The following is a 13,029-nucleotide window of genomic DNA, read 5'->3' as shown; positions in this document are numbered from 1 at the left end:
GAGGAAAAGACAGCGGGAGTTTTAGAGAAAACTAAAGCCGTCACTGTAGTAGCCCTCCCTCCCGGAGGCTGGGGTCCGACCTGTGGAGGAAAATGACTCTTAGTCGGCCTGGAAAAGAAGGCAGAGGATGACAAGGGTGCAGGGAAAATTTACTAAAAACCTGGAGGGTCGGGGGCAGGCTGACGCTACCAGGCTAGAGAGGCTGTTTGCAGACTGAGCTAAAGATGAATAACAGAGGACTTGGATCTCAGCTAAAGGACAGTATTCCAGTTACTGAGCTATCAGCAAGTGGACCTTTTGAAAGTCATGATCTTCTTCGAAAAGGTTTTTCTTGTGTGAAAAATGAACTTTTGCCCAATCATCCTCTTGAATTATCAGAAAAAAATTTCCAGCTCAACCAGGATAAAATGAAATTTTCCACACTGAGAAACATCCAGGGTCTATTTGCTCCAATAAAATTGCAAACGGAATTCAAGGCAGTGCAACAGGTTCAGCGTCTTCCATTTCTTCCAAGCTCAAACCTTTCACTGGATATTTTGAGGGGTAATGATGAGGCTATTGGATTTGAAGATATTCTTAATGACCCATCACAAAGTGAACTAATGGGAGAACCACACTTGATGGTGGAATATAAACTTGGTTTACTGTAATGCAGTGAGCTGACCATGGAAATGGAGGGGCTACATCTTGTTTATAGTCATCTTTTTACTATAATTTTATGTATACAACATTAAAAGTACTGACACATGAAACAAACAAACAAACGAACAAAACCCTGGAGGGTCTTCTGAAATAAAAGATCCTTAATTCAGCACAGGAAGGGGGCGGGGCCCATAAAATCTCTCTGCCCTGAGGAGCTGTGAGCCCACCCCTGAATGTCCCAATCAGACTAGAAAAGCCACACATACCTTTAAATCTACCCCAGAATTCCAAAATTTCAACCTAACACAGCAAAATCACAGAGCACATCCAAGTCCCTAGTACACAAACATAGACAGTTTATTTTGTTAGGTGGGCCAGTTCCACCTCTGACAGAGAGCAAGCACCCTTGGGAAAAGAACCCAGTGGCCGCTCGGGGGTGTTTTGCTATCAGTCAGAGCATTCAGCCCTAAATCAAATGTGTTTTTTTCTCTCGCAGACTTCCACACTTACATGAACAAATAGTTATACCCAGGTAGATGTACAAACATCAAATAAACATCTGCACTTACACGCTTTCAGTGAACAAATACTTTTACAGTCTTGGGATCTTGAGCAGATAACAGGAACACCGCCCAAGTTCCCTGATGGGGGCCTGACAAGAACAGTTGTGGGGGCCTCCCTTCCCCACATCCCAGGACAGGATTCTCGACCCATGTCTCGACCAGACAGAAACGGCGCTCGACCATGTTTTGGACAAAGAAACAAGACTAATAGACACGACAACTAGACAAGTGCCTCAGCACACAACGCAGGGGAATTTTCTGGGAGCTAGGTCTGCCTCAGGCAGCTCTGGCCAATAGTGGCTGGGTGGTTTGGATGGCCTTGCCAGCTTCTTCTGGCCTGCTCCTGCCCTGCCTGCCTCTTCACTCCTGCTACTAAACCTTACTCTGTCCCTTCTTACACACGCAGAACCGCACCCAAGGCAGCAAGGTTTGAGCAATTTTAAAATTCCCTAACATACATTCTAAGACAGTCGACTTTGAGGAGGAGCTATTACCCATGTTGCAGGGAGAGACCGGGTTGCCTCCTCCTTAAAAAATACCTGAATAAAAGAACTAGTCAAAATAAGGCTTATTTTCTAACTTCATTTGTCCTTGGGTGTGGACAGCAAATGGCACTATCAGATTGACATAAATTATTTAACCTCTGTTTAGGGAGGCAAATGCAAATCATTCACTTCCAAGTGTCCTTGGTTTAGGGAAGACAAGATTTACAAGATGGCTCCAATGTCCTTGATTTAGGGAAGATGGTATTTAAGGATTTAGGGAAGACAGAATTTCTGCTGTTTCCCTATTCTACTTGTCCCAGCTTACTGGCCTATCATCCATTCAACGTCCTTTCAACATTTCTCTTTACCTTCCTTCATTACACCAAAGCCATACTTTACAGTTAGTTAGAACTCTTAGCCTTAATTTTTAGGTGACATGTAAATAATTAACATTTCTCAGATTAGCAATACATTCATATTTAAGAGACACAAACAGAAATTTCACTAGCTGAACAATTTTAAACAACAAAGACACATATTTAAACAATAAAGACATAACATTCCCCATTAAAAAACTTTGAATCACCACGGAAACTCAGATGATGTTCAGAAGGTTTTTTTCAGAGGAAACAAAACAAAAACACTTTTACACAGGCGCGCGCCACATTTACACCACAAAATACCAACAAATCAGTTTCAATTGTGCAGAGATACAGAACAAGTCCCTGAACAGAGGCAGTAGAAAACTGCCTAGGAACGCTTCTCTTCTACCTTTTTTAAAAGACAGGCCAGACTTGAACCCTTAGCTAGTCTGAGTTTTGACTTCCCTCCTGCAAGTCCCAGAGATGGTGAGTACTGTCTAGAAGCCATTCCCCCAGATACAGGACAAGTCCCTTAGAGATCCTTGATAACCTACATCAGTAATCCATTCATCTAATCCTTCAATAGAATAAGATGCTGGATGAAACCACTCAATGTCCTCCAAGAGGATTTTAGCGAAATGACAAAATCGACAGACTAAACACATTGGACTCACAAATACATTGGACTCATGTTGGGGTCCAGCCCCAGCAGGTCCCGGGGTTCCCCAAAGGTGTGGATGGAGTCGGCGAAGAAGGAATGCCACGGAGGCAGCGTTCAGTTGATCAGCATAGCCAGGTTCTCTAGTCAAGTTCTCCAGGCAGGTTCTGTTCTTTATTCTCCTGTTACATCTGTATTTATATCAGTTCATTTTAATCCTATCCATTTTATTCCAAAGGTTAGGGTGTTTGTTATCTCCATTCCAAGGTCACTACTCTACTGTTCTGTTAAGCTATAAGGAAGTAACTGAAGGAGATTATCCTAAATAAAGATTATGTAGCTTAAGCATGATTGTTCGTAGTTGAAGTGATTAATTACCCGCCTGGCACTTAGTTAAGGGGTTTTACTGATTTATTCCCTTCCTTAGTGCAGGAGGCTGCCCATTGTCTTCACTAGCAGAGAAGTGCAAACAAGGATCCCGGAAGGCTGGTGACCCTTGAACCCACAGCTGGGCCTGAGTTATGCACCGATTGTCTAGTCTGACAATGGGGGCTCAAGCTATTTCCTGACCAAATAGTCTCATAGTAAATCCTTCTAATATTTACTGACCTTTAAGATAGCCTGTCTGTTACTGCAATTACCTGCCTATCTAAGGGTTTTATGTTTAACCAAAGTTGAATAAAAGGCTGGTGAGGCCTGGGCACCAGTGGAGGTCCTTCCCCTTGAGTTGGACTTGCCCGCCTGGCCCCCAATATTTCCAAATTATCTCTTGTCTCTTCTCTTTCATTTGTGTGCGGCTCCTCTTTCAGATCCTGAACCCTAAAACCATGCGGGATGTGGGGGAACACACATACAACACCTTAGTCCTGTTAATCCCTAACTCCAGGGAAAAATCCCCACCTGGGGAACAACCTTTCTCGGGGAGGTGGTCCTGTTTAAAACACATAGCACTAAGAGGGGGGAGCAAACATATGCCATATACGCCAGGTCCCTTGAAACATAAGCTGTGCAGATGTTTCTTCCCTGCAGCGACTGTGTTAAGCAGCAAGGTGGACCGGCCCCCGGCAAATTCCCCCATTTTTATTTTTTAAATGACAGCACATGTAAATCAGTGGCCACCTCTTGGATTGGGTTGTTTAAGACTCGGAAGACCTGTTTGTGACTTTGCCAACAGGTCAGTCTGAGGCTTAACCCTATGTCGGCTCCCCACAGACTCACAAACAAGAACCAAAACAAAACCAAGAAAACCAAGGCCAGAAGTACCCTCTGACATCTCAGGGGTACCAAGGAAGGAGAAGTTATGGCTGCGTCCAGCCCTTCTCACAATCCACCACCAGTGACCGGTCCCAAGACTCACCTCTAGGGGATTTCCCAGGTGACTCTGGTGAAATTTTTTTTAGGGACGGGCCAATGTCCCCTGTCCGCTAGATGGATCCGAAAGGGAGTTCTCCGGGGCCCTGGAACTTCTCAGGGTGCGCACCCCCTAGAGACTCCTCAGTCTCCACGAATGGCTCAGGGGAGGTTCGGCCTCCCTTTGTGTCCAAAACAGCACCCCTAAGGGGCTGCATCTCACTGGGGCCTCCAAATGTTGTAATGTACCCCGCGAATCACAGAAGGATGCCTCAAGAAGTCGAATTAAAGAGTCATATTTATTGCAATCTGGGACTATGAGGGGCCATTCCCCAAATCTCATAGTCCCGCATTGCAATAAATGTGACTCTTTAATTCAACTTCTTGAGGCGTCCTTCTGTGATTCGCGGGGTACATTACAACAAAATAGCCCAGCCGATGTGGCTCAGTGGTTGATCATCGACCTATGAACCAGGAGGTCATTGTTGGATTCCCGGTCAGGGCACATGCCCAGGTTGCAAGCTCAATTCCCAGTGTGGGTCGTGCAGGAGGCAGCCAATCAATGATTCTTATCATTAATGCTTCCATCTCTCTCTCCCTTTCCCTTCTTCTCTGAAATAAAAATATATTTTAAAAAATTTAAATAGAAGTCACACTACTAGCTACATTTCAAATGCTCAATAGCCACAAGTGTCTAGTGGCTACCATACTGGACAGCACAGAGACATTTTCATCATCACAGAAAACCCTATTGGGCAATGTTGTCAAGCACTGATGATTTCAGCCCAATGTGTAGAGAGTGTTTTGCCTGTAGACTCTGTCTTCAGTGCCAGGGAGGGAGCAAGACTGAGGGATTCTCTTTATCAGACTCCCAAAGAGCTAGGAGGTAAGGAAATCAGACAAAGGGGCCTGAAAATTTGTTATACTCCATCAGAGGCTGCAAGGACAGTTATATTAGCATAAAGGGATATGAGTTCATTGAAGATATTTGCTGCTTTATTGGGACTGAGAGCAGAGAGTTGATACTATAGAAATTTGACTTTGTGCTGTTTGAAATTTGATTTCTCTTAAAATTTTCCTCCTGAAAATAATAACCTATTTAATCTGTTCTGTTAGAAAACAAGGTAAAAGGAACACTAATTTCTTTTTCTGTACTCAAATCAACACTTCTGACACCAAATGTGTGGGTGTTTTTACACCAAGCATTTTTCCAATTCTTGGAGGACACCAACTGGGTGTCCAACAGCTGAGCTCAATGCTGACACCAACTGCCCTGAGTTAGTGCAGATTCCATAGGTTTAGGGCTCAGTCTCATAAGACTGTCCCCTACCCCAACTTCAGACACCAATCTCAAGTCCAGGTTGTCACCTGTGCTTCTGATGACCAACTATAAATTGGAGGTCCCCATCTTCCCTTCCTCAGGTTCAAAATTTTTCTAAGATGATTCACAGAACCCAGGAAAAGATTACTTACTAGACGACCGGTTTATTATAAAAGAATATAGCTCAGGAACAGCCAGATGGAAGAGATGCCTAGGGTGAGGTATGAAGGAAGGGGTATAGAGCTTCTGTGTCTTCTTGGGCTATATAACACTTTCAGCATGGTGAACCTCTTGGTTAGGTTTTTTTTTTTGTGTGTTTTGTTTTTTGTTGGGGTCCAACCCCAGCAGGTCCAGGGGTTCCCAAAGGTGTGGACGGAGTCGGCTAAGAAGGAATTTTTTTTTACCATTTATGCAAATTTTCTTTTTTCAGATCTATTCCTGTTCATTTTATCCATGAATCCTTACAGATTCAGTTCAATCGCAAGAAGCAAACTGCTGGATAAGCAATTTTCATGTTTCCCTCATGAAGACTGTTTTGTCTTGGAAGATGTTCCTCTTCCTTCAGCTTCTAACAATGACAATACTCGCGCTCTTGGTCATGGTCCCGATCTCGGTCACGCTCTCGGTCTCGGTCCCGATCTCGGTCACAATGTCTTTCTCTTTTTCTGCTTCTCTTTCTATAATAATCATCATGACGATCTCTACTGTGGGATTTATGGTGCCGACTCTTTTCTCGTGATCTACTATGGTCCCTCTCTCTTGATCGTTCATGTCTTAATCCAGAACCATAAGACTTGGATTCAATTCCATGAAGGCAATCTTGCAGAAAGCTAATAAGAACTTTGCAATGATCATCAGCAGATACTTTGGATTGTTTAATTAAAGAAATTGCAGTTACCAGTGTCTCAATTGCACTCCCATAATCACCAGCGCTGGCATCAGACACGGCTCTTGAAATAATACTGCTTGAAATTGCTCTATTTCTATTCATGATTTCTCCAAACTCAGCTTCACTCAGTGGAGTTCTTGCTGTATCCATTTTCCTTCCAGGAGGCCCATAGTCACCCCTATCATATGGCGGAGGTCGGCCATATGGATCTGTTGGTGGTGGATCCCGACTATCTGATGTAGGCATGCCGCTGTTAGTTGGTGGAGGAAAGAAAGCTGGGTTCACATGTGGAGCTGGCGGTGGGGCACCTGGAGGTGGTCCAGGAAGATGCGGAGGAGGAGCAAGTGTAAGGGGTGGCCCAAGAGGACCAGGTGGATGAGGTGGAAAGGGGCCTGGAGGTGGACTGTAGCCTGGAACTGGAGGTGGAGGACCAGGCGGAAGCAGACCCAAAGGAGGCTGCCCAAAAGGTTGTCCAGGAAAAAGAACTGGCGGTGGAGGGCGATCTCCTCGATTAGGAGGCCCAGCTAAAGGAGGAGGCAGAACCTGACCAGGTGGAGGTGGACCTGGTGGACCAGGTGGGCCTGGAGGACCTAAGGGTGGACGTGATGGAGTCTGTCCAGCTGGAAGAGGTGGGGGTGGCCCTCCTGGTCCTGCTGACCCAGGAAATCTGTCCCCACCAGGAACAGCTCCTGGAAAACAGCCCCGTCCTCTACCACCTTGTGGAAATGCTGATGCTGCACATGAACTGCCTCCTGGAGGACCAGCTTTACCTTTCCCAGACATTTGTCCTGATTGTGTAGTTTTCCTGGACTGCATTTCAAATTGACTCAGGAACTGTTTATTGCATGGAGTTACAACAGGATTCTGACCATGAAGTTCTCTTTTAGGCAACAGATCCATTAACTTTTTTGAGGATGCTTCAGATCCAACACCAACAAGGGCAAACCCCTTAGATTGGCCATTTGCTCGGTTTTCAAAAAACTTTATCTCCAAAATATCATTTACTCCCAAAGAATGCAGTGCTTCAGTTAAGTCTTCATCTGTTGTCCACCATGTTAGATTTCTAATATATAATGCAATTCTCTTTCCCGTATATGTATAGACAACATTTGGTGCTGCTCCTTTACCCACATCATCACCAACAGCTGGTGGGGGAGTATCCATGTAATCCCGGTCTTCTGGGGCATCTCCATTATTTTCGGATGGAGAGATGACATCATCACACAAATCTATCTGATCATGCCCACCATATTCAGCTTCCTGGTTGAATTCTTCGTCTACATCTGCGTAAATGTCTATGTGGTCCACATCGTCCGCCATCTTCCCTCGGCCTCGGCCTCGGTGGCTGCTGCTGCCGCTGCCGCCTCCTGCAGGTCTAGGGGTTCCCAAAGGTGTAGATGGAGTCAGCGAAGGAGGAATGACACGGACACAGCGTTCAGTTTATCAGCAGCCTAGCCAGGTTCTGTGTCTAGGTTCTTCAGCCAGGGTCTGTGTTTTATTGTCTTGTTACATCTGTATTTATACCAGTTGATTTTAATCTTATCCATTTCTATTCCAAAGGTTAGGGCGTTTCTTATCTCCATTCCAGGGAGTAAAGATTATGTAGCTTAAGCGTGATTATTCCTAGTTAAAGTGATTAACTACCCGCCTGGCACTTAGTTAAGGGGTTTTAATGATAAAAATCCTCACCTGGGGAAACAACCTTTCTCGGGGAGGTGGTCCTGTTTAAAACACATAGCGTTAAGAGGGGGAGCAAACATATGCCATATACGCCAGGTCCCTTGAAACATAAGCTGTGCAGATGTTTCTTCCCTGCAGCGACTGTGTCAAGCAGCAAGGGTGGACCGGCTTCTGGCAGTTTTTAATGGAGGCTACATTATATTGGCATGACTGATTAAATCATTGGCCATTGGTAAATGAATTCAATCTCTAGCCAGGGTGTTGGACTGAAAGTTCCAACCCTCTACTCCTTTGGGTGGTTCCCCTGGCGACCACTTTTTTAGGGGCTTTCCAAAAGTCACTTTATTAACATAAACTCAAGTGTGGTTGTGTGGAGGAGAAGAAACTTTCCTCCACCCTCTTAGCTTTTTCTAGCTGGTCTCGTAATCAAATAGACATGAGACAGATTAACAAGAGGAAAAATGACCAAATTTAATTACATATGTAGATACGGGAACCCCACATACATGAGATATATATGAGCTAAGGATGAGGCAAAATAGAGACAGGAAGGTCATTCATTCTCAGGAGAATAAGAGTGGATGTTAGAACTCTGCCCCACCCTATAGATAGGTCATAAAAGTTATTTCTGATGATGAGTCTTATTATGAGTAAGACCCTTAATTTAACTTCTTTAAGGGAGAGGTAAAAACTCCTTGTGAACCCTCATGATCTCAATTGCCTTCAGCTCAAAATAATTCACATGCCCAAACAGCACATCTTGGGGAGGCCTGTTCTGAAGTCCTTCAGTTGAAAGGGCCTTGTTATGAATACAAAGGATGCCCCTTTCACCCTTGTTGCTCTGGAGCTAGTTCAGGAAGTTCGGACAAAGCCAAATATTATAACAAAAGATTGCTCTTATCTTAGGAAATTACAAGGAATTTAGGAACTCTGTGCCAGGAGCTCTGATGAAGACCTAATATGTATTTCTTATTATATCACAACAAAATGTATCATATAGGGAAAGGGGGTTTTGGCCACATTGTGGCCAATGTTTAAAAGGTAGAGCTGTTACATGCAATATTAAAGACAAGCAAAAGGACGGATCGGAAAGAGAAAATGAAAATACAAGGGGATGCTGAAACCGGTTTGGCTCAGTGGATAGAGCGTCGGCCTGCAGACTGAAAGGTCCCAGGTTCCATTCTGGTCAAGGGCATGTACCTGCGTTTCGGGCACATCCCCGGTAGGGGATGTGCAGGAGGCAGCTGATCGATGTTTCTCTCTCATCGATGTTTCTAACTCTCTATCCCTCTCCCTTCCTCTCTGTGAAAAATCAATAAAATATATTTTTTAAAAAAGAAGAAAATACAAGGGGAAAGGATTGGAAAAGACACAAGAGACTCTTCTTTCCTGTGTGTGTGTGTGTGTGTGTATATTTAGAAGCGTCCTTTTCTTTGGAGGATTTGTGTTTCTTTTGATAAAGTATGCCTTTTTTTTTTTTTTTTTTTTACTGTGGAGAGACACACTGTAAAATCATGGCCTTGGCTTATAAGGGGGACTCTCTTGCTCCTTTACTTTACCATTGTTTTATAATGTTAAGTGTTGAAGGGTAGAAGAATAGGCCGCCTAAAAATATGTCACTGAAGCATAGGATTATTTTGAGTTGAAAGTAACTGAGAAGCAGCAGGATACAAGAAAGGCTCTCTGTTCTCCTCTGTTTGTCTAAAAGCAGGACATAAACTTGTAGGGTGTTTCCCCTGATCTCTCTACCAGTAAGAACAGAACTCTAGATGCTTATCAGCTAGAGAAGGCACCAGAGGAATCCATCTAACAAATTTTACTAATTCTTACTTTTCATAAATTCCCTTATATATTTACTCACAATTTGCTGTCCTAGAAACTCAAAGTCCTTTTCCTTTGCCTTGTCACTTCCCTAAAAATACAATGCTTTTTTTTTTAAGGTGCTTTATGAGCCCAAGTTCTAACCACCCTTCTGAGTTACTCATAATTGAATGTTCTCATATATATGTGCAACACACATATTAATAGACATATTTTTGTTTTTCTCTTGTTGTCTTTTGTCAGTCTAATTTACAGGGTCAGTGAACTTAAGATGGGTAGAGAGAAAACAGTTTTTTCTCTTGTTAAAAGATAAACTGAGACATATTAAAAATTTTAAGAGTTTATTTGAACAAAAATTAGTTCCAATTGGGCAGCATCCAATCTAGCAGACAGAAAGGAGCTCTGAGGAGCTGTACAAAACCAAAGACTTTTATAGCCAGAAGGGAGTGGTAATAAGGAATTTATATCAGGCAAAAAAAAAGTGTGCTGTTTATTACAAGCTTACTTTCCTTTAGGCCAGGGGATGGCACAGATCCTTTGGCAGATTACCTAGTTAGTGCTGATCATGTGATTCCTGATTGACTGGTTTAAAATTCCATTTCTGGGAGAGCTGAATCTGTAATTAAGTTAAATCTCAGTTTGGTGATGTGGGATTTAGCATAAGCAATCCATTTTGGGTGTGTTGTCTTGTTTATAACACTTTTCAACAGCATTTTACTAATAAAACTCCTAAGGTCTATTGTGACTTCAGCTTCAACTTATAAATTTGATTTGCCCTTTGAGAGCCACTCGAGTTTCAGTCACTCCAGTGCCATCTTTTGTATGCCCCAAATATTGGGGCTCTGTGGTTTGGCCAACTTTTATTTTTAATTTATTTATTAGAGAGAGAGAAACATCAATTTGTTCCACTTATTCATGCATTCATTGGTTGCATCTTGTTTGTGTCCTGACTGGGATCGAACCAGCAACCTTGGCTTATCAGGACGATGCTCTAACCAACTGAGTACCTGGCCAGGGCTCCTTGGCTAACTTTGAAGTATTCAGAGAAATAGGGGAAGCAGACATAGATACCATGGTGAATAATAATTAGTAATAGCTAATATTTACTGTACATTCACTGTTTTAATTACTATACTAGGTGCTTAATGCTTAACATTTAATTTAATCATCACAACATTATAACAACCTAGGTATTGTTACTTTCATTTTATAGAAAAGGAAAATGAGGCTGTCAGACTAATCTGTCCTATATTAGATCACTACTGAACAGCAGAATCAAGGCTCACATTCAGGATTGTCTGATCCTAGAGGCTGCACTCTTACCCACTATTCTGGACATGAATTTTTACATATATTACTATTCTAATTTAAACTATTGAAATTATTGAACCACTAGTATTAGCAATTTCCCATTGACAGATCAATCAAAAATGTTTCAATGATTATAGAATCATAAACTGAACACATAATAAAACATTTCATTTTTTTGCTGTTTTAAGTCCACAAAGGCTTTTAGTTCATTCTATTGGTGTTTGACTTTGCAGGTCTCAGAAAAGGATGCATTCTGGAGGTGAATTTGATGTTTTTCATCTCTTCTACTTTCCCCTTGTGGGATTTCCTGTGGCGATGCTAATGATGATATTTGACATGGATCAAAGGCACACAAAACATAAGGGAAAAAATATGCTGGAAGGAGCCTGGCTGATGGAATAACCGCCCCCCCCCCCCCCCCCCCCCCCAGGAATCTACTCCTGAATGATTAAAAAGTATCAGCTAAGCCTTTAAAGTTTGAGGTTGAATACTGGTGAGGAAGCTATCCTCTTACTTGCTCATGAGGATGGGAGAAAGGTTCAGCTTGTAAGAGAAACTTATGCTTCTTGCCATATTATATTGAAATAAAAAGCAGAGGGGTGCCCCCCCCCCCCCCGCCCCAGCAACATCAGAGAGTTTAAGCTGAACTTAAATTCATATAGCAATACAAATCTTGGTGGGTCTAAATATAAACATATCTCTTCAAATAAATTGTAAAGCTTTCTGAGGACATGGATTATTTTTCTTCTTTCTAGAACCTAAGCAAGGCTTTGCCCACCACTGATAATCAGTACGGTAGTTGATCCTGATAGATTTTCCAGTCTAAACATAAATAAAAAAAGAAAATAAAGGAACATTGTCATTCACTTGTTTTAGGCATTTTACCGAGTACCTAGGATAGCTCAAAGTTATTAATAAGCTGAAAAAGTACCTGCTTATGTGTGACTTGCAGCCGAAAGATGAGATGAACTAAGTCTGGAGGGTCAAATTCATGTGAAATCAAACGGGCCGCGGAAGCCAGAAATTAAAGTGAACCTTATTTTGTAAAAAAGTTAAAACGGTAAATATAGTTAACCCCACTTGTTAAAATATAAAATCTCAAATTTTCAGTTTCCTCTGCAAAATGAGTTGGAGGGGAAAGGGGTTGAACCAGGCAATGCTTTTGCGAGCCTTTCAGCACTGACATCCTGGGATATTACACGGGGTTCAAGACTTCAGCTTGGGAGTAAAAGGCTGCTAAACTTCGTTTACTTTATGTACTTTAGTCCATTATTTTAGTCTCACCCCCCACCTCGCCTCATTCTCCCCACCTCTCCCTTCGTTCTCTTCCCAATCACCCGCTCTTTTTTGACTGTAGGATTCCTCCCGAGGGTACCTACAACTTAACGTGGGGCCCGAGGAGTTACCCAATAAATGTTTGCTGAATGAATGAATACCTGTGGGCTCAGGTTCTACCGCGCTTACTCATAAGCACCTCCATGGCCAGCTCAGGGCCCTTGTAGAGGTCAAGTTCACTCGCTCCCTACTCGCCGCACTTTCCTCCTCCAATAACCACTTTAAACTGGTGCCTGAGCAGTTATTCGCTGCAGTGGTTTTCACTGCTGGTGGACTAACTTGACTTGTTCTAATGATCTGGGACAGGCATATGCAGTCAGAGTCAGGGCCGAGCTGGTGCTGAACCTGGGGAGCGCCAGGCATTGACGTAAAACAGAACCAGTTAATCTTTGAGGAGCAAAGAGAGAGCGCGGGAACCCTCGGATAGCTACGCGGCCCGCCGTAAAACCTCTCCTCTACTTCCTTTCACTGTATCTTGTTGCCAGAGCAACCACGAGCGTCACTAACGTGACTGCAAAAATAGGATAGAGAGAGGACACGTCTCCTGCTCTGACGGAAGATCTATTGCGCAGGCGCATTAGCTATACTGGCGGTACTTCTGTCAGTCGATGT

General features: G+C 43.1%; 2 pseudogenes; one reads left to right on the top strand and one right to left on the bottom strand.

Moving 5' to 3' along the window:
* The first annotated feature begins 203 nt into the window (after positions 1 to 203).
* Positions 204 to 752, top strand: LOC139003958 (proteasome maturation protein pseudogene; annotated as a pseudogene).
* Positions 753 to 5,949: 5,197 nt separating this feature from the next.
* LOC139007360 (cleavage and polyadenylation specificity factor subunit 6 pseudogene) lies at positions 5,950 to 7,590 on the bottom strand (annotated as a pseudogene).
* Positions 7,591 to 13,029: the final 5,439 nt, after the last annotated feature.

Source organism: Myotis yumanensis, unplaced genomic scaffold, assembly GCF_028538775.1.
Source record: "Myotis yumanensis isolate MYYU_CA2020_CCGP unplaced genomic scaffold, mMyoYum1.0.hap1 SCAF_1, whole genome shotgun sequence".
Taxonomy (NCBI): domain Eukaryota; kingdom Metazoa; phylum Chordata; class Mammalia; order Chiroptera; family Vespertilionidae; genus Myotis; species Myotis yumanensis.
The sequence above is the reverse complement of the archived record's forward strand: the minus strand, read 5'-3'. Positions and strand labels throughout refer to the sequence as shown.